The sequence below is a fragment of the Bemisia tabaci genome, chromosome 8 (genome assembly GCF_918797505.1).
Source record: "Bemisia tabaci chromosome 8, PGI_BMITA_v3".
Classification (NCBI taxonomy): domain Eukaryota; kingdom Metazoa; phylum Arthropoda; class Insecta; order Hemiptera; family Aleyrodidae; genus Bemisia; species Bemisia tabaci.
In genome coordinates, this window is record NC_092800.1 from 38,756,118 (window position 1) to 38,783,254 (window position 27,137).

The 27,137-nt window shown below is 39.7% G+C and overlaps 1 protein-coding gene across 5 annotated transcripts in view; it reads right to left on the reverse strand.

Moving 5' to 3' along the window:
* The window catches only part of LOC109033802 (major facilitator superfamily domain-containing protein 12), a 67,493-nt gene that overhangs the window by 35,463 nt on the left and 4,893 nt on the right, over positions 1 to 27,137 (reverse strand). For 2 of the 5 annotated variants that reach the window (XM_072303603.1, XM_019046575.2), the window contains exon 1: positions 6,321 to 6,646. The gene's annotated coding sequence lies outside the window, so the exon portion shown is untranslated. Of the gene's footprint in view, positions 1 to 6,320; positions 6,649 to 20,748; positions 20,816 to 27,137 lie in introns of those variants that run through there. The other 3 variants (XM_019046578.2, XM_019046577.2, XM_019046576.2) reach the window with 3 other exon arrangements.

The window sequence follows — 27,137 nt, forward strand, 5'->3', positions numbered from 1 at the left end:
CCTTGCAATTGATACGTGCAGGTTTTAATCGGAGATAACGAGGAGGTACGAGCAAGCTGAACGCCGACACATTGCAGACTGTTCAATTATTTAGTTAGGCTCGAATTGAGCGTAGATTGCATTGTCCGCGGGCCGACGTTGTGCTACGCTGCCGGAGACTGGTCAAGATCGCAGATTCTTTCAGCCCAAGTCACGCGAAAATCGGGCCGATTCAATCGGAAACAGCTTAACTGCATTTCTCATTGCGCAATGGACCACTAGACAAGGTACGAATTAAAGGATTCTGATACATGTTTCTTAACCAGAATTTCACGTAGAACACGATTCACACTACGAAAATTACCGAAATCAACTTCTAACGAAGATATTAACGTTTTTATTTCGCACTGATTACGAGGAATTTGAACTGCCCGCTCACAAGAAACTCAAAGCTCTACGTGAGTCAAATCGCGCACTACAACGGTTTCAGCAAGCTTCTCAATCGAGCAATGATCATTTTCCACCATGTGTTGTTCAAACTATTGGTAATTTGCTATAGCTGAGCCAAAGTGTCAAGATTGAAGTTGAAGATTTTTACATCGCAGAGACTGTCATGATAAACATTTAGCGCGCGATGTGAATCACGTAGAGCATTGAGTTTTCATGAGCGGGTGGTTTGAATTCACGCATCAAGAATCATTAAATATCTTCGTCAGGAGTTGATTTTGGTAATTTTCGTTGTGTGTATCGTGTTCTACGTGAAATTTTGATTGAGAAACATGTATCAGAATGCTGAAATTCGTACCTTGTCTAGTGGTCCATTTCCTCTTATGGTTTATTTTTTGTTCGAGAAAATCTCCTAAAACGTAACCGCGCACGGTCAAAGGTACCTACACTCGAAAAAAAACTCCGGCCGTGAGAGCCGTATACTTACGGGCCATATAGACATACCGTCCGCGTTCCGGGCTCAGAAACCGAAAGTTCCGGGTGCTGAAGCCGTAGCTTCGATTGCTCTGGGTGATAAGCCCGGAACTTTCGGCCTCTGAGCCCAGAACGCGGACGGTATGTCTATATAGCCCGTAAGCACGACCTCCACGGTCGGATTTTTTTCTTTTTTTCAGGGTAGAATCGACTGTTTAAGACAATTTAAATAGACGGAAAACAGTGTTTCCAACTTCCATGAACCTCTACTGCGTCAGGGTTCATCCCAGAGTGCAGTAACTGTCTTGTGTCGGAGGAGAGTCATTTCGGGGCCGGGCTTATTGGTTTGTTGAATGACTTCATAACTTAGAGGGACTCAACGGATTTAGGATTTCAAAGCTCATTAGATCAAGGTCCTCGGCGCGAAAATCAATCAAGAGATTCTGACCAAATCTCAGGTGTCAATAATCCTCGCGGGCCCGTTTTGAAACTTCAGTTATGACACACGAGTGTGCATGCGAGTATTAATAAGCTGCTACTGCAGGATTAGTAGCGCATATAACCTAAGTACATTATCCATCTCCGGAGCATCAACTTGATCTACCTCAAGTTTATTTTGCAATTAATTTTAGGTAAATTCAATTTGCTTACTTTTTCTCTTCTTTTTTAGAAATTTACTTTTGCCCCCAAGTTTTAGGTGCGTAAAAGAGCAAACAATCGCAATGTTCACTAATAAGAACTATTAGGGCTCATGAATTTTTTGGACTTATGCCCGTCTAATAGGAACCGATTTACCTACGATACTGAAACACATAATTACTTCAGTTGAAGCATTAAATATAAATATAATTGCAGGTGCTAAAGTATCAGATAAGAAATCATATCTTCACTAGTGCATGAGGTAGACCTTGTGTTTTGTTTGTTTACATTACTGTGATTTTGAGTCCTCACCATGATTCTAGGAGAAATTGCGTTTTCTTTGATGGTGAATCACCGACAATTCTGACAATATATTAGATAAGATTGCAAAGAATCAATGACGGGCAGACATGCGACACTTCGGATAGATAGTGAAGTAGTTCACGCAGAGTAAAATATAGGATTTCAGGTCATGGTATTGAAATTTTTTCAGACCAATGGTTAAGTTGTGCAACGAAAATTGGCACTTGAAGAAGTAGAATCTATCCTAACAAACGCAATTGACCGCAAATACGACATACAATGGGGAAAAGCAACACCACTTTAATTATTGACGTCATTCTGTACAAACTTCTGGACGGTTTCAGGGGTGAAGTATCATTTGTCGTGTTTAAGAATATGTATCTAGATTTGCGACATTAAAATTTTCATTTTTTTACTTGACAGGGAAAACTGTCTCATATTCTTACTTTCAGTTATAAATTGCTCCGTTAAGAATTTTTTCAGAAATTATGCGGATTGGTTTTCTGAAGAAGAAAAAACCAGATCGGAAATTTTGTGAGCTTTGGAATACGAGCTTTTGGTTTCTTTCATTGAATTTTAAATCATAGAAACCTTACCACCGACGGAAACTTAGGCAGACTTATTTTATGAAATTTGTTTCTTGTACGGAGAATCCTTCAAAATTGAAAAATTCCAAATTCGCGTACTTTTACGATGATACAAATGACAAGGCACGAAAAAATGTCTGGGTTCGATGCACATTTTCTACACCATTTCAAAATTTTCCATATTTATCAATACTGGACAACCTGTTTTATTTAATCTAGAGGCGGTGGATTTGTGAAGCGATTACTGCCCAACACAATTCCGACACGAATGTGCTTTGGCACAATTGCGATTTGCGCTCAAACACAGCAAAATTAGAAAATTTCGAGGAAGTAAAAGCCAGAAAAAAAACGAGTGTATCCAAAGAATATTGAGGACAACTATGCAAGTTTGAGCAAGAGAATAGGTTTCTATATCTCACAGATATAACACAAAAAGAACTGAAATTGAAGCAAAAATTCAAATTTCATTCTGCTTGATTCAAAGTTCAACGAACTGATATCCAAAAATGTAATCTAATTTCGTACTGCATAATCCTAAAGATGCCCCTAACTACCCCCTCTTCTTTAAAAATGCTATCAGGTGATTCTGAGAGAGCAAATAAAGAGAGATTTAAAAATACAGTTGAAGCTAAGAATATGAATTCACAAGAGAGCTTTTGCCTCGTAACCTCATCTGAATTATAAATTTGACCGTCGGCGGGAAAAGAAATCCTTATCCACGACGGAAAATTCTAAGTAGAGCGATATTTGTCCGGTTGAGTAAAGACTCGGGCTAAAATTTCCAAAGAAAACTATTTCAAGTGTCCTGTTGCGAGCGATTAGGTTAATTTTTTGAAAATAGAGGGCATAGAGCTGCACTGTACATAGCGGCAGGTTCGTGCTCTGAGTAAGGCAAATTATAATTTTAAATAAGTTTTTGCCAAAATTACATTTGAGGGGCTTGGAGCATAAGACGCAAAAGCACACTGTTTGCTACTTCGAGAAATACGTGTTTGAAGTTTCAAAATTACATGGATCCTTATGGCGGAAAGAAAGTTCAAACTGACTTTTTGATGCTTGAAGATTCGAATTTGGGAGCTAATTTTTAATAGAATATGCGTTCAGACTAGTTTCACGTGAAATCATTGACATCTCAATCTTCAAAAACTGCACTTATGCGCCTTATCCTCCAAGCCCCTCGTTAACTGAAATGTAAATTTTAGACCGCCTCTGTAGCTTGCGATTTACCATTATTCCCTACAATGTTCGTAGGACAATCCTCTTTACACTGATATCAAATTAATGACTCGATTTTGAGTTTTTGTGGACTTAGGTCACTCTTTCTCGTAAAACGGTCTAAAATGAAATAATGATGCTATTTCAAATGAGATCATGATATGTACAAGTGGTGTGATTAAAGCATCTCGCATGACAAATGAGATACGTCACAGAGATTGCGGCCAGACTCATTCAAACGGCTGAAGATTAGTACGCCAATCATAATACAAAACAGACGGGTTGAGACGTGATTTTCTCGTGACAATATTCACGAAAAAAGGAGAAAACATTTTTCCTTTGGATGAGGAGGGGATTGGCGGAAGAAAATCAACAAAAACCGACGCGTCAATCTAAATCTAATGAGTGATACTGTTTACACATTGATATGATAAAAATGGTGGGTACTTATGCAAATTCCCTAGGTAAATAAAAAGGAGAAAACCCGATAAGTAGGCAGACATGAGCAATTAACGATCAATCGTAGTCAATTTTCTCTCAATATAGGGGTATACGAATAAATAATATTGAATTAGAAAAAGTAAATTGGTTTCATTTTCGCAAACACTATGAAAAATGTTTTCTTGAGTTCTTATCCTGACTTAAAGCGTTGTTTGTTGTCGACAAAATTTGGTTTTTTTGAGTTAAAGAAACGTTGTTTTGCTACCGTTGAGTTTGAGCTAAAAATACAATAACAAAACAAAGTTTCTTACACTATAAAAACTGACTTAAAGTTAGATCCACACGGATTAAAAAAAAAAATTGTCGACAAGAAACGACGCTTTTAGTCAAAATAATATCTAAAGAAAATGTTTTTTCAGTGTGCTTCAGCTTGTTTCCATGGGAGTTACGTCAAATAGTAGTTCATTCAGAAGTCAAGTTTTTAGCCTTAAAACAAAAGGACTTTATCTACACCTTGGTTCTGTATCGCGTTTAAGTGATATATATCGGTCTCAGCTATGATAAAATAAGCAATTCCCTCGTTTGTGACATCACTTGTTTCTTTAAAAACAACAGACACTACGTTTTAAAACACTTCTGTACTTTCTGAAACACTTTGTTACTAACACGTTGTATAATTCTATTATACTAACATTGGTGTTTGGAACGGATGTTCTGAGAATGGCTCCTTTGAGAATAGACTGCATGTTTATTTTTCTACTATGCAGTATGCATCGAGCAGTCACACTTGAGGGGACAGAATCGAAAGGAAATCCAAGTTACAGGAATTTGAACGAAAGTATGAAAAATGGACACGGGTAATCGCACCGCGCAAGTTTACACACTGAAAATGGATCTAGCAGCACAAATGTTTGGAAAAGGAGAAAATAAAGGGAACCCTCGATTTTCTGTTCTACTAAAATTTTTCACAGCCTTAAGTCAACGTTTCCAAAAAAAAAAAAAATACTTGAAAAAAGGTAGTTTCAGAAGTTGTTGGAGATAGATTTTTTGTTTCGTTTTGATGCGTGGAACGAGTTTCACAGGAGATACCGACTCGGTGTTTGAAACCAGTTCAGGATGACGCAAAATTTTTAAAATAAGAATAAAAAAAAGTATCCTGCAAGAAAATATAAAAACTTAAAATTTGAAATTCGATCATGAGTTGATACTCAAAGTTTTTAAACTTTAAGCCCATTTCTTTCTAGTTTGCACTTTCAAGAACATGATACACTAAAGTCAATTCCTGCTTTCCCGTGGATGTTCCTCAAATTTGATCCAACTCCATTTTGAGGTCCATCTCGTTTCCAATTTTGTGGACACCCCCCCCCCCCCCCAAGGAGCATCCAGAGGGAGACGAAAATGACTCTTTTGAATCATTCTCTTACAGTTTACTAATGTGATTGCCGACTTACACCGTCAATATACTCCATTCACTTTCTCAAGTTACATACAAGCTTTAACAGCAGTTTTCCAGAATTACTCATTTTTCGACGTCAAAAATTTAGATTACTCCTAAATTAAGGCCAATTTTTAAGGATTTATGGGTGTTTTTACACTACTCGATGCAGAATTGACCCATTCAAGCTGCAGTATAGTTATCTCATTTTCCCCCACCTCAAAGTACATTTTACCTGACAATTATCACATGAATTAAATATAATAATCTCAGGGGGTCGAATGCGAATTGGACGTATTTCTATCAAACGGAACTATGTGCATTAAGACATGAGCCCTGAGACCCATAAGAATACATGCATAACAGGGCTCACGTCATAATGCAAATAGTTCTGTTTAACAGAAATGCGTCCAATTACACAACAATAAATGGACCGCGTTCAGCAGAAATGAACCAAGCCACGTAAGCGGTTGCCTTCCAGTGGACAATTTAATTTTTTACAAGAGAACGCTTGCGCGGATTCCTATGAAAATTTTAAGAAATTTGCTTCGTACCATGCAAAAAATTCACTGTTCGCAGAAAAATCCGCACATCCGGTTTCTTGTAAAATATTAATTAAAAAGCCCAATGAAATTTGGCAATAGCTAATGTGGCTTGGTTCCTTTCTCCTCAACGCGGTCCGAATTAAATGACAAACGGTCAGTTTCCCCAAAATTACAATAAAATGCGGCAGGAGGGCCAAGAACGTCCTATAACGAGACACGAGGTTTTCCAGCTTCCCGAAAAACGCAAGAATTCACCTTGAAGAGGCAACAAAATCCAACCAAATGGGGTGTTCGTCGATGGACCTGAAAGTCGATACTCCTCACTTATTTCCACCCGTATAATAAACGCCGAATCCCAAGGGGGTGGAAATCACAACCCTCCCTCGGGTAGGTGACCGCGACGGGCGGGATAATGAGCAGGCGAAAAAAACGGAAAGAGGTGCCGCACAGTAACGACGCACAAGAGGAACATAAAAGTCAGCGGGACGGCGCCGGCGGGACTCGGGACTAACGAAGCTAACTGGCGGGTGCGTCGGAGGGATCCCGTCCCGTGGTTGTATCGACGCGGTGCCGAAATCACGACTGGAGCCCCGGCCCGAAAGCGGCAAAGCGCCCGGAGCCAAAACAAAGCCGGGTACTCGAGATAAACCGCGGCCGCACTCACGACGCCGAGATACGCTTCCACTTCTTGCGACTTCCACCCACGACCGCGTGGAGGGTCGTCGAGTGCTCCCTGATCGAGCCTTTTACGCGGCTCCGACCGGCTCGACAAGTAGGAGATGAGTGTGCCTAACCTTAGCAGTTATGGAATCCCGCGATGAAAATGGGACGGTCTGGAGCTAATGCACACCGAACGACTACTGATTGCGAGTTAATGCCTCTAGCGTACACAGCTGAAACGGGCAACGGAATCGGAGGAGTTTTTGGACAGTCAGCAACTGGAGCATTGTGGACAGCTACACTGAAAAAATCAGTCTATATAGACAAACCGTCCGTTCCGGGTTCAGAGACCGAATATTCCGGGTGCTGAAGCCGTACCCTCAAATGCTCCGGGTGCTACGCCCGGAAATTACCTCCTCTGAACCCGGAACGCGGACGGCATGTCCATATAACCCGTAGGATCGGCTTCCATGGCCAGAGTTTTTTTCCTGTGTATAGTGCCTATATAGGGAGAGTACGAACAGGTCGAATTATGGAGATCTTGGGGCCCAAAGGGACAGCCAAACTTCCAACACAAAAAACACGAGCCGCTTATGACCAGACTCAGACGAAGTTCCGGACAGTTCGCAACTGATACATTCCAATAAAGTGCTGAAGGTTCCCAACATGCACGGTTAAAACACGTGATCGATAAACAATCAATAAGGTTCCGGATAGCTCGCAATAAACGCACTCCTGAAAACTACAGATTAGCGTTGCTAACCACAATAACGAAAATAAAAAAAATTCGGACAAGTCCCGGACAGTTTTAAATTTCCACACATTAAAACTGCTAATTGAGGGCTCCTGGATTCTATACTAAAAATACACAAACACAAAATTGACGGTTGCCAAACCTTCAGTGGTTGGAAAACTCGCGGCGTTAGAAACTTCCGCGAAACGCCGTACCCGGCGGATCTGCCTTAAAATCCGCGGCTACCGGTATAGACGGTCCACGGGATGCTGACCATGGTAGACTAACCGGCGCGGACGAAGAGCTCAGGTCGCGAGGTGCATGCCCCTCCCCGGATCCCCGATCCAACCGGACCTCGGCCGACCGCTGAGGGCTTCCGACAAGCTGCATTTTCGCTTTTGACCTTCATACAGCATCGCATTTTACGAATCACGTGCGGCATGCCATTCGGTGAGAGAAAATCCCAATTTTAGGTCCAGGAAATTCGGGCACTGAATACGAGGTGATCCACGGTTAAACGGCCAGACTGAAGGAGCGTTATCTATGGATCAAAATAATACTTTTTTCTTGTATAAAATTTTTTTCCAAGAGTGCCCCCAGTCGGAGCTACGGCCCCTTCAAAATTTTGGAAAGTAAATCGTTTATCCTGAATTTTGGCAACGGTTGTGAACCAAATCTCATGAAAATTTGTACTCCCCTGTATTTTAATGCCCCTTAATTTTTTTCATAAATAATCTAAAAAAAAAATCGAAATCTCAATTTGAAGAGGGGACTAGCGATATTTCGGCTCCTGCATTCTGACCGTTTAACCCAGGATCATTGATCACCCTGTCTAGTGTCCAAAATCCGAACGAGCCCGATAGGTTGGCGACGATTTCCGCTCCCGACCGCCGGAAGTTCCGGTCAGGGAAGGTGGCGAGGCGTGAATGGTCGAGTATCGATATTTTCCCATTTGAAGCTATGGTAAAGGATAGATTATTAACGTGATCATTGAAAACACCCTGTATATCGATCTTTGCCCATAGGTTTAAATGGCAGATCAATCGATACATCGCAAAGCACGCCATGCCACTGGCCAGGGCGACTCTCACGTGTTGGACAGTTAGGTTTTAATCCATCTTTTACTTTAAAAAAATCAGAGCTAAAACATGTGGATATTGTGAAAATGACTGATCTGATTGAAATTTCTCTTAGAATTTGTCTAAAGCTTTAAAAATCCACAAATCTAAATATGAAAAAAAAGCATCATAGAAAGGCCATTTCATAGAGAACAAATACAATTCAAGAAAGGTTTGTTTTCCTTTTAGCGGTCATGTTCAATTTTTAACTTAATTTTACGGAAGTTACTGTTAGTCAGTCACTGTTCTCAGCTTTAAGTCGAGCGCGACGCAAAAAAAACTACTAGAGAAGATACTTGTTTCTGAAATCGTCTCGGAGCTCTGAGTCGCAAATCGAATCTATGTGAATCAACAGGTACGTCATGCCTGTAGTATCACGGCGATTTGAAGGGACTGAATCAAGAGGAGTTGGCGAAAGATTTCTATAAGTTTAGTCTTGACGCTGTTGAATAGACCGTTGGACGGGGTAAGAATTCAATTGCCACAAAACTTGATGTCTCCTTAAATTGTGTGATGAACACAAGTTAGGCATCGATTTCAAAAATCAACTCATGAGTAAGAATTTTGTGTTGAAAGGATCATTTAGTTCAACTTGGTAAATTAATTCATTTCGATCAACTAATTCAGACAATCAACTCAGTGCCTACTCTCTGTTATAACAAAAATTAACGCAAGTGAAAGTGGCTGTCGAATATTAATTTATGGTAAATTATACACGCCTGTTTTGAAAGCGTGGTATAAAAGTAAAATTTCAAATCTGTCTACTGGTGCGGTAAATTTGACTACCAAGAGAGCCTTCGATCTCAGCTACACCCGTTTTTTTGTAAATTGTACACGTCTCTGCTCTGAAAAATTACGCGACTTAAAATTGGCAAAAATCTGTGACAATCTTCACGGCTTGAGAAACACAGAAATGCAGACAAGGAGCGGCGTGTCGATGTAAATGTTTCCGTGCAGAGAAGAAAATTGAAGATTGTTACCATGTTTAATTTTAATTTGACACATGGTATTTCAAGTGCTATTGAATACGGCTCAAGTTCAAAATAATTTAATCGGGATTTATGTGACCATCCATGGGAAAAAGGATCCACGGAAACTTTTTAAAAAAGTGAATTTTATCAAATTCGGTCGAAAAATCGAAATTTTCACTTTTAACGGGTACCACGGTTTCAGGACATTTTGTCAACGATTTTTTGTCCGCGCACCTTTTTTGTCCAGCAGTTTACGCCCACACGTAAAATAAGCGACAGTGACTTGGTCCAAGCGTTATATTTTAGTCGGTATGTAAAATTATATTGACGATATGGAAGTGAAACATTGAGAGAGAAGGAGGTGTTGTTATGGTTGCTCATTTTCTAAATGAAATGTCATTACTTTCTCCTGTTGAATCATCTTTTTAAATTGTCATATGGTGAATATTTGGTTTTATTTCTATCCTTAAAATATTCGATGTACAACATACTCTATATGTGTATAGGTGCTTTTTTTATTTTATTACTTACTTCATTTTGAAAACATTTATATTTTTAAAACGTGACAAATATTTGTAAAACCTTTTCCAAGCGACATTAATCTCAAAAAGCCGCTGTCGTGCCGACAGAAACTGCAAAAATGAATAAAAGAGGGGAAAAAACCAAGGAGCACGCAATCTTCAGTTTTAACCCATTAGTACATCGATCTTTTAGAGTCAAATACGTCAAATTTTGAGCGTTTTGTTTTGCGCGTACACCTCGCTGCAGCGCGATAAAAGCACAAAATGTAAAAGAAAAAATTAAAGTGCTTTGGAAATCATTTAAGACACGGAACCACCAATATTTAAAAAACACACATTATATTATTACTCTCCTTTGATAAATTGATACATATTTTTCCCCATCAATTTAAATGAGAATAATCAATGCAGAGTGTGCAAACGTTTCAAAATCCTGGGTTAAAAAACGCTGACTATGCGAGTATAAATATTAAAGCCCTAAGAGAGCGGAGCGGCGTGCTGCCAGTGCGAGAGGCTCACTGGCGCCTACAAACCTAAGTGGATACTTCACGCATTGCACAATGCTTGAAGTATCCACTTAGGTTTGTAGGCGCCAATGCGCGTTTTGTGCTAGCAGCCCGCCCGCCATACGGCGACGCCTGAAACAACCATTTCACAACAAAAGGTGTTGCACAGTATTATAAGAAATTGAATGTATTAAGAATGGCAGGCATCCTTTAAAAGTACAGATTTTTCCTCGCAAAATAAATCAAGGTACTTATCGTACACTGGAAAAATTTAAGAGCCTTTAGCAGAGGCAAATATAGAGGTTTATCCGGTTCAGGTATAACAAGGCGGGAAAATCTTGAAAGATAATTAAGTCCTGTTCCACCAAAGAGGTGTAGAGAGTTTTAGTGAATTTTGTCTCATGGAATTGACGCTCCCCCATTTTTACCAAAACTTTCAACTATATATTATTCTTCGTTGGACCAAACAGACAAAACGATAAACAAGCAAACCCTCATTCTTCCAAGACATTTTACATTTTCATCCAAAAACGTCGTGAGCAATTGTCGTTTGTATTTACATATGGGCCAATTAACTTTGGGTCTCAACCAAAGGTCTGAACTGGCACGTGGACCAAAACTCCCGTGCCGAAAAAACGCGTAGACGTAAATTACTAAAAAAAAAAAACAGGTGCGCGGACAACAAATTGTTGACGAAATGTCCTATAACCGGGACCACTCTCTAGTGCCCTGAAGAATAACATGTACACGGAATTTATTATTATCTATGGTTCTCGACTTCAGCTCAAATCAATTTGCATAGGTCAGGTTCGGCACATAGTTTAGAAAATGGAATTCCCTGACATTCTTTTCCTGATTTGCCAGCCACATTTTTGTGAAATTTCGTGACAATTCGAGATATGCCAGATGGTTTAAAGGACACAAGTTGAAATAATTTTCAGACGAAACTTGTTGTTTAAAACGTCAAACACATTTTAAACAGCAAATGAAGGTGACTTAACAATTTTTCCCTAACTTTTTCGTCATTTCCCCTGATAATTCCAGGTTTTCCCTGACTTTTCAAAACTCCTTGATATTTCACGGGTTTCCTGGTATTTTCTGAATGTGACAACATTGTAGGTACTGGTTTAATTAACAATTACGCTCCGAAATTGTAAAAACGCGAAACTTATTTGCTGTGTTGCAGTGGCGTGGCGTGAATTGCGATAAATCGATTGTTATGCCATTTAAACCTATGGAAAAAGATCGATTGTCAGGGCGTTCGCAGCGAACACCTTAGTAATCGATTCTTTACTATAGCTTCAAATGGCGATATATCGATAATCGATCCTTCACGCCACGCCACTGCAGTGTGTTGATCAAAAGAGAACAATCCAACATCATCACCTGACATTTTTACAAAATGAGGAGACTTTAACAATTTTTCCCTAACTTTTTTCGGTCATTTCCCACCCCTCCCCCACCCTGAATAATTCAGGTTTTCCCTGACTTTTCAAACTCCTTGATATTGTCACGGGTTTCCTGGTATTTCTGAATGTGACAACATTGTAGGTTACTTGGTTTAATTAACATTTTATAACGGGACGATAGCAAGAATTAAATGTCGTGGAGAGTTGTCCGGAGGTTTTTTCGTCACAAAAGGGCTAAAACAAGGCTGCTGTTTGTCACCAACACTATTTAAGGTATACCTAGAGCACGTTTTAAAGGAATGGAAAAATAAGGTTGCGGGAATGGGCGTTCCACTCGTTGATGGGCAGACCCTTTATACTCTATGCTTTGCCGATGACCAGATCGTTGTAGCTCAAGATGAGGAAGATGCAGATTACATGACGCGGAAGTTGGTCGAAGAATATCGGAAATGGGGCATGGACGTTAGTGTGTCCAAGACAGAGAAGCTGGTCGTGGGAGCAGCGCATCAACGGCAAAGCATAGAGCTTGAGGATGGACGGCGCATCGAAGAGTGTGACGAGTATAAGTATCTCGGTGTTTGGCTCGATCAGGATGGAAGGATGGATAGAGCAATTAAGGACAGGATCATCCAGGGCAGGAGAGCCATCGCGATGCTGAACGGGGTGCTCTGGGATCAAAGCATCTCAAAGGCAAACAAGCACCGGATATATGATGCCATCGTTAAAAGTATCTTGCTCTATGGTAGTGAAGTGTGGCCTTTGACGAAAAGAACGCAAGAAATGTTGAGGGCAACTGAAATGGATTTTTGGCGGCGATCTGCCGGCATTTCGAGACGGGACCGTGTCCGTAATGAGAGAATTCGCCAGGTGATGAAGGTTGAGAAAGATATCGTGCACGACGTCATGTCCAGGCAGTTATGCTGGTATGGACATGTGCAAAGAATGTCGGAGGAGAGGTTGCCCAAACAAGTTTTGGATTGGGTACCACCTGGGAAGAGGCGACGGGGACGTCCCGTAAAGGGTTGGCGGCAGGGCGTTGACGAAGAGATGTTGCGGTGTCAGTTGCCCGATAACCTCTGGGAAGACAGGCATATGTGGCGTTTGGGTGTCGTAGAACGCCAGAGTGCGTTATAAAGCACTCTATTTCAAGTAAGTACCTTGATCAGAAAAGTCTGGGAATTTTTCAAGAAAAGACGGTGGAAACTTTTGCGTTTAAAAGATACACCGCGACAGGAAAGTTTACAACATCACAATTGAGGAGCTTTCCGGAAAAAGGGCACATAGCAAAAAATAGCGTTTGAGAAAAATGCATTTTAAATTTCCATCATTAATTTCTGGACACTGGTGGTACCTTTCATCGTAGCTTGGACTCCCGATTTCAAACGAAAGTTACTGTCAAAGGCCATGGAATAAATGATCAAAGCTTCAAATGCATTTCTCTCAAACGCAATTTTTTGCTATGTGCTCTTTTTCCGGAAAGCTCTTCAATTTTGCGGTTTCACCATCAATTTGGTATGTTTTTGTTGTGTATTCGCATTCTATTTCAGTAGAACTGATCATCTAGAAATCCAAACATGTGACGCGGTACTCATGTCAAAATCCAAAACAACAACGGAGTTTTTAAGTACCATTTTCCCCCGATTTCTATTCATGAGTCAGGATCCTCTTACTATTGTTTGCGCTTTATTAGGACTAGGAAAACTACTCGACAGACTACTACGGCCACCATCCCTCCTCTCGGAAAGTTGCTGGGAGCGAACAACAGCAGAGACAAACATAACAGGGTCCCAATCAGAGAAATTCGCAAGTCCGCCATTCACGGAAACACTTGTGTCTACACCTGGAGCTCTAATCACTTAAAAATTTCAGCTATGCACGAATCAACACACCCACATCGTCACAACCCATTCTACGTCGCCGTGCGTAGTGCCGTGTTGATTTTTAAGAGTTGGCAACACTAATTGGACGGGTTCAACCACAATCAGTCTGACTACACCAAACGTTGTCTAACATTTTATAATGTTTCTTTTTTCAAACAGAGGGCAACAATGAGTGTTGCAATTTTAGGAAACATTCTTCAAAATTAAAGGAAAATTCACAGAAAGTTTGAAAGTGTTGAGTAGTTTATTCCCATGTTAAAAAATAAAACACGAGGGAAAATTGGGCAAAGTTAAATAGTCAAGAGTTAAGTCTAGACTTTGCCTAAGTTCTTCTCATGTTTTATAGTTTAACAGAAACTAACTGTAAGACTTGGAACTTTGTAAATATATTCTTCGCAATCTAAGGAAAATTCAAAGAAAGTTTCAAGGCGTTAAGATTTTTGGTTCCCTTTAAAAAAATTAGGTAACGAGAAATTCAGTGAGGCTGGCAAAATTTTCACAGAAACTATTTGTAAAATCAGAATTTTGGATCCTCACGAGAGACTCTTTGCAGTGGCTTAGAAAATAATTTCCGAGCGATTTAGTTCATTTTTGTGCCAATAAAAGATTCAAAGTATTATTATATGATCAGCATTCAGCATTTATACGTCCCCGCGCAATACGAATGATAGTCTACTGGAAATCGGATCTTACTAAAATTCCAGAGGACTTGTGAAGATATTGTGGTAGCTTTCGTAATTGAAGGCGCCTTTCAATTATTGTTTCGCGGCGCCAGTTCATATGTTTGCTTCTCTTTCTTTTTCTAATTCTTTTCGAAGCACCGGCCGGCTCACGGCTCAGTGGTCATGTTGATAAGATCGACGGGCTGATTTTTGATATTGATAAGTAAAGCTATAAACAAAGAAGACGTAAAGAGTATGAAGCGATCCTGTTGGTTGGAATGGGTGGTTCCTATAGACTAAGGGACAAACTATAGGGCCTCTCGCAGGCTACTGTTAGTTAGTCTATTACCTACCTTCTTTGTCCATTGCAACCGCCCGCTACCACCAATAGGATCCGGATCCCTCCATCTCCCTGTTATCTTCTTTGTCTATAGCTTTGTCTACCAATTTCAACAATTCGCCCGGAGGCGTTTTAAAAATATGCCCCAAACACCAATGAGGTTCACCTATTTAAATCCGGATCCCTCCATCTCCCTGTTATCTTCTTTGTCTATAGCTTTGTCTACCAATTTCAACAATTCGCCCGGAGGCGTTTTAAAAATATGCCCCAAACACCAATGAGGTTCACCTATTTAAATGTATGCACAGTAATCGATAACCATCGATTCTAAGTTGAGCATAAATCGATGGATTTAAATGAAGTAGGAACATCGTTGCCTATTTTCGCAGTGCATGAATCGATATTTACGATGTATTTAAATGAAGTAGGAACATCGTTGCCAACTTTGGCAGTGCATGAGCTCGGTCAAGCGGGGGCGTTAAGATCGATGCCGGCTAATTGAGGCGAGACCTGCACTTGACTCCGACGCGGCGCAGCGGTTCCCGGGCGCCAAAACAGTGGTCGAGCACGCGACATCACGACAACGGGCGCGTTAACGCTTAACTCTCAATTATTTTGATGGCGCCCCGCGCCGCAGGAAGCGCTAACGACCGATTACCGCCGCCGGCGCCGCGTTTTGATTCAATTCAGGCACCGTGGAAACTGATTGATTGATTGATCGACTCATCGATGACTCGGTCTCGCCCCCTCCTTCCGCCACGCCCCCTAATTTTGCAGTCCGCGACGATAACGCACGCATACAGACACAGGGTTAATTTATTGCGGGACTTAAAAATATAAACAATGGTTGACGAGCGCAGTTGAGCTTTGACGCTAAATATATGGCACCGTCCGCGACCAGGGCCAATATATTTTTAGAGACCCCGCATGGATCGTATTTGATACAGTGTCCGAAACTCAGCTTTGAGTTTTAGAAGGCATGTGGGGCATCAAGCCCGATTTTCAGGCGCCATTGAAGATTTTTTAGGAGCGAAATTGACTTTTTGCCTATATATTACGGCGCATTTAGTGAAAAGTTAGACTCAAGATGTTTGCGTAACAGAACAGTAAGTAGCTGTCACTTGGGGAAGACAAAAGCACAAATGATGAAATCGTGAAGAATAGAAAAAGCTTTCACTTGTGGTGCTGAAAATTTCGAATCATCACCTAATATGAAAATTCAGATTTCTAGGGGGCAATCTTTAGGGGCCACGTTGGCGCAGAGCCTTCATTTTTTAGGCGCCATGGCAGATTTTTTTGGCGCATTTGGCACGTTGGCGCCTGTGAGTTTCGGACACTGATTCGATACATCAAACAGGTGAGATTGTATCGATATCGATTGGCTCAACATGTAAACATAGCAGAGGTGATGATCGATGGATGATCGCGGATGATCGATTATCTATTTTTCTCATTTGAAGCTACGGTAAAATTCGGTTATTTAGGTGTTCGTTGCGAATACCCTGTTGATCGAACTTTTCCCATCGGATCAAATCTGCCGTGCTAAGAAAAAACGACGTATGAACCTTCACGCGTTGCCAAATTTCCTTGAATAAATCACAAATTTCCGAGAAAATTTGTAAATATTTTTACTTAAATTTTTCAGATAATTTTGTTGGCAATTTTACCTGAAGTTCCTGAAAATTTCAAGGAAAAATATTCATAACTTTCATCAAAAATAACTATTTTCTGAGAGAAAATTTGGCAACTCTCGAATGTTCATACGGCGGTCTTCGCGAGCACGGCAAACTGGCAGATCTACCGATAAATCGCAAAGCACGCAACGTCACTGCAACATAGCCTAAAAACGGATCTTAATGCCCGTTGTTTTGGCATCTTCGACGGTTCAACACAAAACATACTTTGAAGCCTTTTCAAAGTATGATTTTTCCTTTGGTTTACTTTTTCCTTTGGTTTACTTTTTCCTGGCTTATTACTGGTACGCAGCTAAATGCTTCAAGTATATACTCTAATTTATCAAAAATTTTTCACTCTAAACAAACTGACAAGCGGAACAGCACAGAATGAGCAATCTTTGAGATGTTTCATGCAGTTTTTCAAGAACAGATATTTTATCGGCCATCGCTCTTGAGTTGTTTATGTGGGTGGATTGCAATTCGATCAAATTCACGTGGAGAAAGAATGTTTTCGAGAACAAACTTTTCTGACGATGATTCAAAGTAAATTCAGGTGCAATTAAGATTAATTTTACGATAGACGGTAATCCTACACCTACACTCATAATGATTCAACAAACCTGGAGAAAGGTGGTAATTTCGAAGAATTTCGGAACAAAATGATCCGCGTATTAATGACACAAGTTCATATTTCGTGATTGCCAAAGTGTGCTGGAAACTACTTGGAGATTTTCTCTTTTCTTGAGGACACGAGATAACCACATTTTGCAATAAGCAACCACTAATTCTGGTTCATTTTAGAAACAACATAGATGCCAATGGTTTTTCTATGCAAAAAGGTGCCTTTATGGAAGGGCCAGGGATAGTGGTTCCGTATTACAAAATGTAATCCATTATTTCTACACCGGAAAGGACATCCTAGCTACATCCTCTTAATTAAACTAGAAGACCTTCTAAAACTAAAACTCCCGAAATTTTTTAGAGGATTTCCGTTTTGTAAAATCAAACAGCCTTTTAAATTGGACAAGGTTCAGCAAAATGGAATCAAACGAAATCGTTTGGAGAAAAAATCGCAAAAAATTGTGAAGAATCTATAGATCAGGCAGTAGCGCGATGCTTAGTACACAATACTTAGAAAAAGAGACTCGTATAAAAATTATGCGGGTAAGGTGCTCCCATCCCAAAATCATAAGGAGAATTCAGAGCAATAAAGATTGGTTATTATCGAACAGACTCAATGTCGATTGTCTTGCTACACTTTTTATTACGAGAGGGGATATTCCAACAATTACCGTCAATGTCAAAGCCGTGAAAACCCGTATTTGTCTCCAAGACAGATCTTCTTAAAAAGGAATAAATGATTTATAACAGCTTGGAACCAAGACCGAGCAAAAATCCCAAACCAAGCTCAAATCGTTAACTTTTCCAGAATGATTGGCGATTTCGTTGATGGCTATACCACAGAGTATTCATATTAGATCGATTTTCTAGGAGGGACATTAGGAGCATACGAGGCACATTTGACGGAGAATGACTAACTTTCCCGAGAAAAAGAAGTCTACTCGATGAGAGTGGTTGATAGCACTCCGCATTTTTATTTTTGTAAGGGCATTTTTAGTCATGCAGTTTGAGCGATCTATATCATTTGGACTCTCTTTTGCAATAAGGAACCAAATTTGTGGCTATTCTCAGAGACACACTTGGCTGCATCTGGAACCTCATTCATTGCACATAAGTATGTTTTTTTTAAAATAGTCAGAATGACCATTTCCTAGAATTGATGTATATTAGTTAAAAATGAAATAAAAAAACTTGACAAAAAATTAATACGACGATGAATTGTAAATCCGGGCAAACAAGACTGAAAACAACAAAACAAGAAAGGAGACGTTTCGCCAGAAATTTCTGACATTTTCAATCGAAACAAAAGCTAAACTACGAGTGCATCCATCACTGGATCGCAGTGCGAAAAACTAACCAATGCTAGTTGAGTGATAGCATTTGTAAGGAAAGGAAAAAGAAAAAAAAAGTGCCCTCGCTTTATGACCCGTATCCCTTGAATTTTGAGTTTACTCCAAGGATCTTTCAGGAACTTATATTAATGACCCAGGTGGTGTGCTTGATGCCCACTTTTAAAGAATTAAAAGCATTTTTCAAAATTTACAGTCCTTCAAAATGATTTTTCTGTGTGATTTTGCTAAGAATGGACCTTGGCCCCTAGCCCCCCCCCCAAATGTTAGCGTACCCCAAAATTAATTGACGTGCAAAAGGGAACCATAGATATGGTCTTCTCTGCAAATTTTGAATGAAATCGAACAGATAGATTCTGAGATATCGCTGTAGACAGATTTAAGGGACGCCGGACGGACGGACACACATTTTTTCAAGTACCTATGGTTTGGTTATTTTGACTCCAGGGACTTTAAAACGTCCAGAAATGATGAAATTTCGACTTTTTTTTTTCCTCCTTGGAGAATGACAACACTTCCTCTACTCTCGGGGAGCGAGAAAGTAAAAACGGATGGGAATAAATTTCATCCTCCGTAGCAATCGAGGGAAGTTTTTCGTGTGACACCGTTCCTCTCCTAATGAGGACACTTCCATCCGTTTACCGTAATCACCTTATCGTTAAAAGTTCCTAGAAAAGAGAGCTTCCTAGAAATAAGTGACAAAAGCCAGGAATCCGAGGAGCTTGGTGTCCGGTTGACACAGATCCGGAACAGATGAACTGTTTGATGAAAAGTGCATGACAGAACCAAGTTTTTGACTACCGTCGGATGCAGTGGCGTGGCGTGGCGTGAATTGCGATAAATCGATTGTAATGCCATTTAAACCTATGGTAAAGAATCGATTATTAAGGTTTTCGCTGCAAACACCCTGTTTATCGATCCTTTTCCATGGGTTTAAATGGCATAACAATCGATATATCGCAAAGCACGCCACGCCACTGGTCGGATGGTGCTTATGCAACCCGGCGCGCGAGATTTCAAGGAAAATTCCCGATTTCCGGACGGAATTGTCTCGCTAACCGATATGACAGTTCAGTTGACGGGGGAAAATGACAACATCCGGGACGGATTCCTTCGCTATCATTGTTACGAGCGAGTTATCTTTCATACGTGTCTGGTCACTCCCAGGCTGAAGAAAGTCTCGGGATAAGTTGCCGTCGAAAGCTTCCGAGTTTCGAAAAGCCCAGGATTCAGTGCCTTGATTGTTGAATCGTTAGTGAATGACCCTGATCAATATGTTGCATTGATAAGATAGAAAGTCACATGAAAACATCAGACTCTCTCAGAAGCAAGAACACAAGCTTAGATAAGTTTTTTAATACTTTCAAACCCTGTAACACTTTAATTTTTAGGCACACAGAAATCACAACCACAAAAAAGTCGCAAATCATAACTGGCAAGTAGTTTTTTTACGATACGATCATGAGACTGATGTTTTCAATGTGGATAGTAGCGAACGCCGCTTTGTTCAGAGGCTCAAATTCGTCGTTGGCGCTTGCAAACCGAAAGGAAACAACCGTCAACTTCGCTGACGACACCTCTATAATTATTAGCGGTAATCCGTAGTGTATGTTGCATCGCGGCAATTTGAAGGCGCTAAATCGAGCAGAGTCCAGCCAGAGTTCCTCCTACTATACTCGATCGCTGCGTCATTTCTTTTAACTTCGATACCGATTGAGTCTCACCTTAGTGCTCTCGGTAAATTGCCAAACATTCCTGAAATTTTCTCATGCCGAGGGATAACGCCTAAGGATCCTTCGGCGTTGACATATTTCTTTGGATAAAATACGCATTTTCCGGGAAACTTATGAGTAATTTCCCCAATTTTTCAGAGAGTTGAAAGAAAGATTTAATTTTAAGATTCTCAAGGAAAAATATGTATAACACTCCTCAAAACTAAATATTTTTGACGGAGGTAATTTGGCGGCATTTGAATGTTAATAGGCCGTTTTTCCTTAGCGCATAGGGCGGAATGAACCATAGGGAAACAAATAACAACCTGAAGCGGGATAGGTCTAACCCTACATTTCACGTCGCAAAATGCGCTCTCGTTTTTTATTTTCTTTATTAAGAGTTTCAACTCTTTCTTTCTTTTATCCTGACAATAAACTACTGTCTCAAATTTATGCACTTCGCATTGAGGCGTTTAAATACTAATGGGTTCAAGGAAATACACAATCAGTGAATAATATCCTTACCTGCGGAGGAACTGACGATGCTTGAATGGCCCTGTTTCGAGAACTGAGAGAGAGGATATTGGATGCCCTGAAAATAAAAAATAAAACAAATGATGACGAATGAATTTCTTAATTTGGGGTTGAGATTTATCGGCAAACATACATCAGCAATAATGCCTCGCTCCGACCTCAAATTTATTTCTAATACCTAATTGCGCGGAGAGCGAAGATTATTTCAGCCGTTGAAAAAATGTTTGGGAGTTTTCAATGAAGGAAGCACCCTCAACCGAGATTCAAGGCGGAAAAAGAAGGAGTTTCAGGACCTGCTGTGCCTTCTCACCCGATGCTGGTGCATCAACTGTGAGGTATGGATTTGTTTTTGAGTACCGTAGCAATTTTGGAAAGGGGTATTGATTTCTATAGGTTCAGTAACACGATCAAATTGAGCCATCAAACTGAAGCTCTAATTGGTGGAAAAAGACCTGAGGTGAGGATGCGACCAATGAGAGGCCCAATTTCATGGCTCAATTTGATCGTGTAACTGAACCATATCAGCCAAACACTTTAACGACTATAATAAAACGTCGCAGCGTTTTCTCATTTTTGTATCTTGACTACGGAAGAGTGTTGCTTCATATTTCGATGGGTCCTACCGTGTAAAAGTCTCCATATTTTTTAGGGTTTATGTAAATACATATTAAGTTACATTTTCGTGAGCACAATAAAAAAGCGACAAAAACGTCGCCACCTTATTTTTAGTCCTATTTTCATTTTTTTGTTTTTACCGGAATAAAAACCACGGTCCCTGATTCTAAATCGTAGCTATCAGGATAGTTCTTTTGGGTTTTAATGGGGAAAACTAGAAGGGAGTCATAAATAATGACGCATCTACGAAGTGTCGCAGCGATTTTAGCGTTCGTCCCGCCAGCGAGGGTCGGCTAGGCGGTGAAGACATCTTCGCAGCTTGACGCGCCTTCAATCCGGCGGAGCTGCAACATGCTTACACCCGTGGTCAAATAGTTGTATGTCACGCCTGCCGTAAACGAACTCAAATATCGATGGTTCCACGCAAAAAGGAGCTTATTTACCTCGATTGCAACGTTGCAAACCACAGTTAATGCTTCAATTTCAATCAATATATTTTAAAAGATACGCACAGGTTTACTTGAAAAATTTACAAGAATTTTTCGAACGATTTTAATTGAAATCACGGGTAAAGTGTAAATATGGGATGTAGAATATAACGTAACCTTAACGTGAGGTCTATATTTTTTGGGTGATTTTTATTTGGCTTTCATTGACCAAATCACTGAATAACGTCAAGAGAATAAAGAGTACATTAGTTCAGCAGCACTTTCTTCATCCTGGAAGTAACCTATGATTTTGGCGGATTTGACCTAAAATTTGATCGATCAACCGAGTCCTTAGGGATAATCTGACCGATCAAAGTGGCTTAAAGTAACTATAAACATGGATGTTTTTAACTAAAGTACACAGTTAAACAGTCTATACACAGTGTGTACATGGCTATGCCATGAGCAATCTGCGCGGGAGGGCGGGGCGATGGCCCCCAAAACGGCCAGAAATCAAACGCATAAAAATGGTTCTACGCGAGAAACATTATGCGTGTTCATTCATTTAGGTTAGGTTTTCTTCTGCCTCCTTCAAGGCAAACCTGATCGACAGCTAGTGGCTTAAAAAAAAAAAAAAAAAAAAAAAAAAAAAAAAAAAAAAAAAAAAAAAAAAAAAAAAAAGTACCCACGAGCGCCGTGATGACCCAAGATGCGCCCGATACATGAAGTATACGCAAATATTGCGTAAAGGAGCACATTTTGGACTTCTCTGATATGATTTTCGGGCGATTTTACTTATTGAGAAGTCCTCAGTTAGCGGTTTCTTTTGTGAGCGACAGACACCGCGAATGGAAAATCAGTCCTTTTCAGTCTGAAATCGTGTCATTTATTGACGGGTCGTGTTATTCGGCGCCGTGTGCAAAACTTTAGAGACGGCTGCAAAAGTGCAAAATCACAGGTTTGCGCGTGCAAGGGAATTTTACAAAGTAAATCAGAGCAGTTCTCAAGAAGACTCCTGCGCGAAACACTGAGTGTTTACCTGTGCGTCGAGGATCGTTGACAATTGAGATTATACATATATCCATGGTGCCAAATTTTAGTTATTTTAAAATTACCCTTTTCTTTGTGCAATTCAAAAACAAGCGGGAAAGTTCTAATACTGTCGTATTAGAAAAGCGCTCAGGTGTTAATCAATGTATTTAGTGAGGAAAGGAAGTATAAACTCCGCGTCGACTTGGCTGGGAAATGGAAATAAAACATCAGCTGATAGCAAACAAAGGTTACCAAGGAAACCGTAAACGCGTATTTTTGTTTCCCGAAAATGAGCTCACCGTTGAGCTCATCAGGCGCGTTTTTTTTAGGCTTCATTTGAGTTCAACGATCAATTTCGATAAGAATTACTCTACCGCTAGGGAATTTTCTTATAGACAAACGATCGAAACTACCTGCGCATTACGTTAAAAGCATAAAATACAGTTTTCACAGCTTTATTTATTTTAAAAATGGACCCCCCCCCCCCCCAAAAAAGCCTACACATCGATGAGCTGGTGCGCCATTTAAACGCATTAGCACTAGTATACTAGTACTCAGAGGCAAGTCGAAATCAAAAAGCGCTGCCTATCGGCTGAGCGCTTAAAATAAGTCATCGTCCAAGCGAAAATGGGGTTTAGTTGGTGGAGGAACATTTTTGAAAAAATAAATAATAAATCGGAATTTGAGTTTCAGCTGGAAGAAAACTCCCTTGTGTGCAGAAAAATAAGTTTTAGGAGTGACTTAGTTGATTTTTGTGGCAAAACTACGCCATTATTTTCCGATTATTTGTTGATCATCATGAAAAAGCACACTTCTTATATAATCATATGCATGCCTTCCGCGTCAAAGCTTATACGTAATCTTTACCATCTCATTGAAAAACTCTCTTCAGTGCGATGATTCAATTTCTTCAAATTGTTGATTGTAAAGAGAGATTATAAGAAATTGTTGATAAAGAAATATCGACGATGTAAATCGGCAATCACGTAACTCGGTTTGCAACGTCGTAGACTTCCTGTCATACTTTACTTTTTAAATGGGAAACTACTCAACGGGAATTTTTTAAAACTGCTGTGATTTTTCTTCTCTGTGCAAAGGAAATTCTGCATAAACTTCAAGGAATGATGTCAATTTGTTCTCCTTTAAAAAAATAACATAGAGGCGGAGATTTTCAGACACCGCGAACGAGATGTGTGATTGCGGACTTACGCCGTCTGGGTGCTTCTATTGGATTTTTCTTTACTCCGTTACGATAATATTTCGTGAAATCTTAAACCAAAATATTCGTTGGTATCTCTTTAAGAAAATTGAGTAGAAACATCGATTTCGCAGATTTTAGGATGCAATCAGAAGAAAGATCAGTGAAAATATCGGTATGAAAGCGCCCTTCATTTTCCTTTAAATAAGAAACCATACACACATGCAATTAGAGTGCAAATTTTGCAACGTTGAAATGGACTGCAGTTTGCAATTTGGAACTATAAATTCTGGCTCACCTGAAAAAAAACACTTGTGTGCATAGGGAAACTAATGGCACATACGCTGTTTTTAAACCGGGCTAGAATTTATAGTTCCAAATTGCAAAATGCAGTCGTCAGGGAAACGACCAATTGAGTTGCGTGTTTTCAGAATTTCGCGATCGGATGGTTTGTGATCAGAAGAGTTCTATTAAGATAGTTAATAATCAAATCAAATTAAACACTTTTTCACTGTATGTTTCTTGTTTTCTTTGGATTTTGGGATTTCTTACCCGCAATCAAGCACTGATTTTTTAGTAGACTGACTTAATTCAACACGATGTGCGCGATCAATGAACACTCCTGATTTGGCAACAAGCATTTTGCGCACGAGTGGTCTCGGGTGACAGTTCCTGAGATTATTTTTATAACTCACTTTCCGTTATTTACTTATCAAAGATTTACTTATTCAACAGTTTCTTCGAAGCGATTGACGTCCAACGGTCGAACGTCAACCTCAATAGTTCTTCCTTAATCCTTTTAGAATCACGCGGTGAAAGGAGGATGGAATATTTAAGAACCTGGAAGGCAGCTTTTACTTCTTATTTAAAGAGAGAAAAAAATAAAAATAAAATACATGGATAAAATATGGCTTTTTGATCATCTTTGTTAGTCAGCCATATTTATTTCCGTTACAAGGGCATGAAAAAAACGAAATAGATCCGCTATACTTATCATCCGCACAAGATTCAACCGAACAGCCACTGAGTTTCTTAGTGCTCTGGATTTTAATATCGATGGTTATATTCGAAATAATAAGCCTACCTCCGTCAGTGACTTTGCAAGTCTCTGGTCATTTTTCCTTTTACTTAATAAGTAAATTTCTTTCATTTAAACTGAAAATAGGTTCTCATGAAATTTTCGATCAATTTTCCTCATTCATTCAGAATTATTACGAACATTTCGAAAAGATATGTTGGTTTTTCTTTATTGTTTTAAAAAATAAAAAAATTAAATACAACTGAAGATTTTTAAGCGTTGCGAATGAGGAACGAATTTTTCGACTTAAGCCATCGATATTCAATCGGCTTTCCTTGCAATTCTAAAGTTGACGCTTAAAACCGAAGGTATGTAATTTGGACCGCGTTAAGCAGAAAGGAACCAAACTACACCAGTTATTGTCAAATTGAATGGGGCAATTTTATTTTTTACATGAAAACGTTGTGCGGATTTTGTGCAAATTTCAGTGGAAGGAATCCGTAAACCATTCTCTTGTAAAAATTTAAATCGCCCGATTAAATTTGGCAATAGCTGATGTGGCTAAGTTCCTTTCTGCTAGACGCGGTCCATCTATTCATTAGTAAAATTTTAATTATTTGTAACCTAGATTTAGCGAAATGTCTCAGAGATCTACTTCTCTATGGTCATACTCTTTGTAGCTTTGGAGCCATACTTACGTGTTTTAAACTACTTAATTCTAAAAATAAATTTGACGATACGATACTCAAGAGGAAGTGCGCTTCGCATTTTTCATTGAATCTACCCCTGGTGAAATCAGTGAGTGTTGAATTTGTATAAGTAGCACTTGCTTTTGAACAGATGTTTATACTGACGTCAATATCTCTCGCAGAGTTGAGTCAATTTCAACGTCAATCTGACACTGAGCATACGTGTGGCATGAGTGCAATCCAAGTCTGATTGACGACCAATCTTTCAAATTTATGACCGTCCACAGTTGACCTTTGACCACGCACGGAGACAAAATTTTCCAAGGAGAAATTTTTGTCCATTTTGGTGGAAAAATCGATTTTTGAGATTTCGGCGGAAAGCCCTTCCACAATTGAGGAGCTTTCCGGAAAAAGGGCACGTAGCAAAAAATTTCGTTTGAGAGAAATGCATTTGAAGTTTTGATCATTACTCTATGGCCACTGACGGTGACTTTCGTTCGAAATCGGGAGTCCAAGCTGCGATGAAAGGTACCATCAGTGGTCACAATTTAATAATGGAAACTTGAAATGCATTTTTCTCAAACGCTATTTTTTTCTGTGTGCCCTTTTTCCGGAAAGCTCCTCAATTACTACCATAAAGTCCTACAGATTAATTGGATGTATTTATGCTGAAAGGAACTAGAGACAGTTGGTCGTGACAGCTGGACAAAAATCAATGTAAAGGTGGGAGTTTACATTAAACCAAAAGCAATTAAGCGCCAAAATATGCTAACTCATGAGCCTTGGGCATGTGACAAGAGCGTCGTGGACAGGGCTCATGAGTTAAAGACCGACGAGTCGCTTCCGTCGTCACCGTTGACGTCACTGGCGCTTTAAAAGTCACGTTCATTCTTACAGTACTTAACTAACGAGCACACCCTCTCTTTCCCACCCGACTCTGGTTCCCTTTGGCATAACATAAATACGTCCAATTTGCGAGTGGTTCAGTTCAATTCTGCACCAATTTTTTCTTCTTTTTTCTAGTTTTATTGGCCGTCTTACAAAACAAATTACCGACAATCTGTACCAATAAGCTCTATTAGTGATGATGTCACCATAAGGATTCTCCATCATATATAAGTGGATCCGAGCAATCTCTTTCAATGCTACTATTGGCTACCAACGAAAAATAATCGATATATCGATGGCTAAAGTGCGAAACCACTAATCGACATTGCAGACATCCTGTCATACTTTGCTGTTTTTTTTTATTCGGAAAACTAGCCAACGTGGTTTCTTGAACATTTCCTTGAGTTTTCTTCTTTATTGGTAGAATATTCTGTAAAAATTTCAAGGTGTAAAGTGGCCTTCTTTCTCTTCGAAAAAATAAAATAGGAGCAGAAGTTTTGAACGCAGCAATG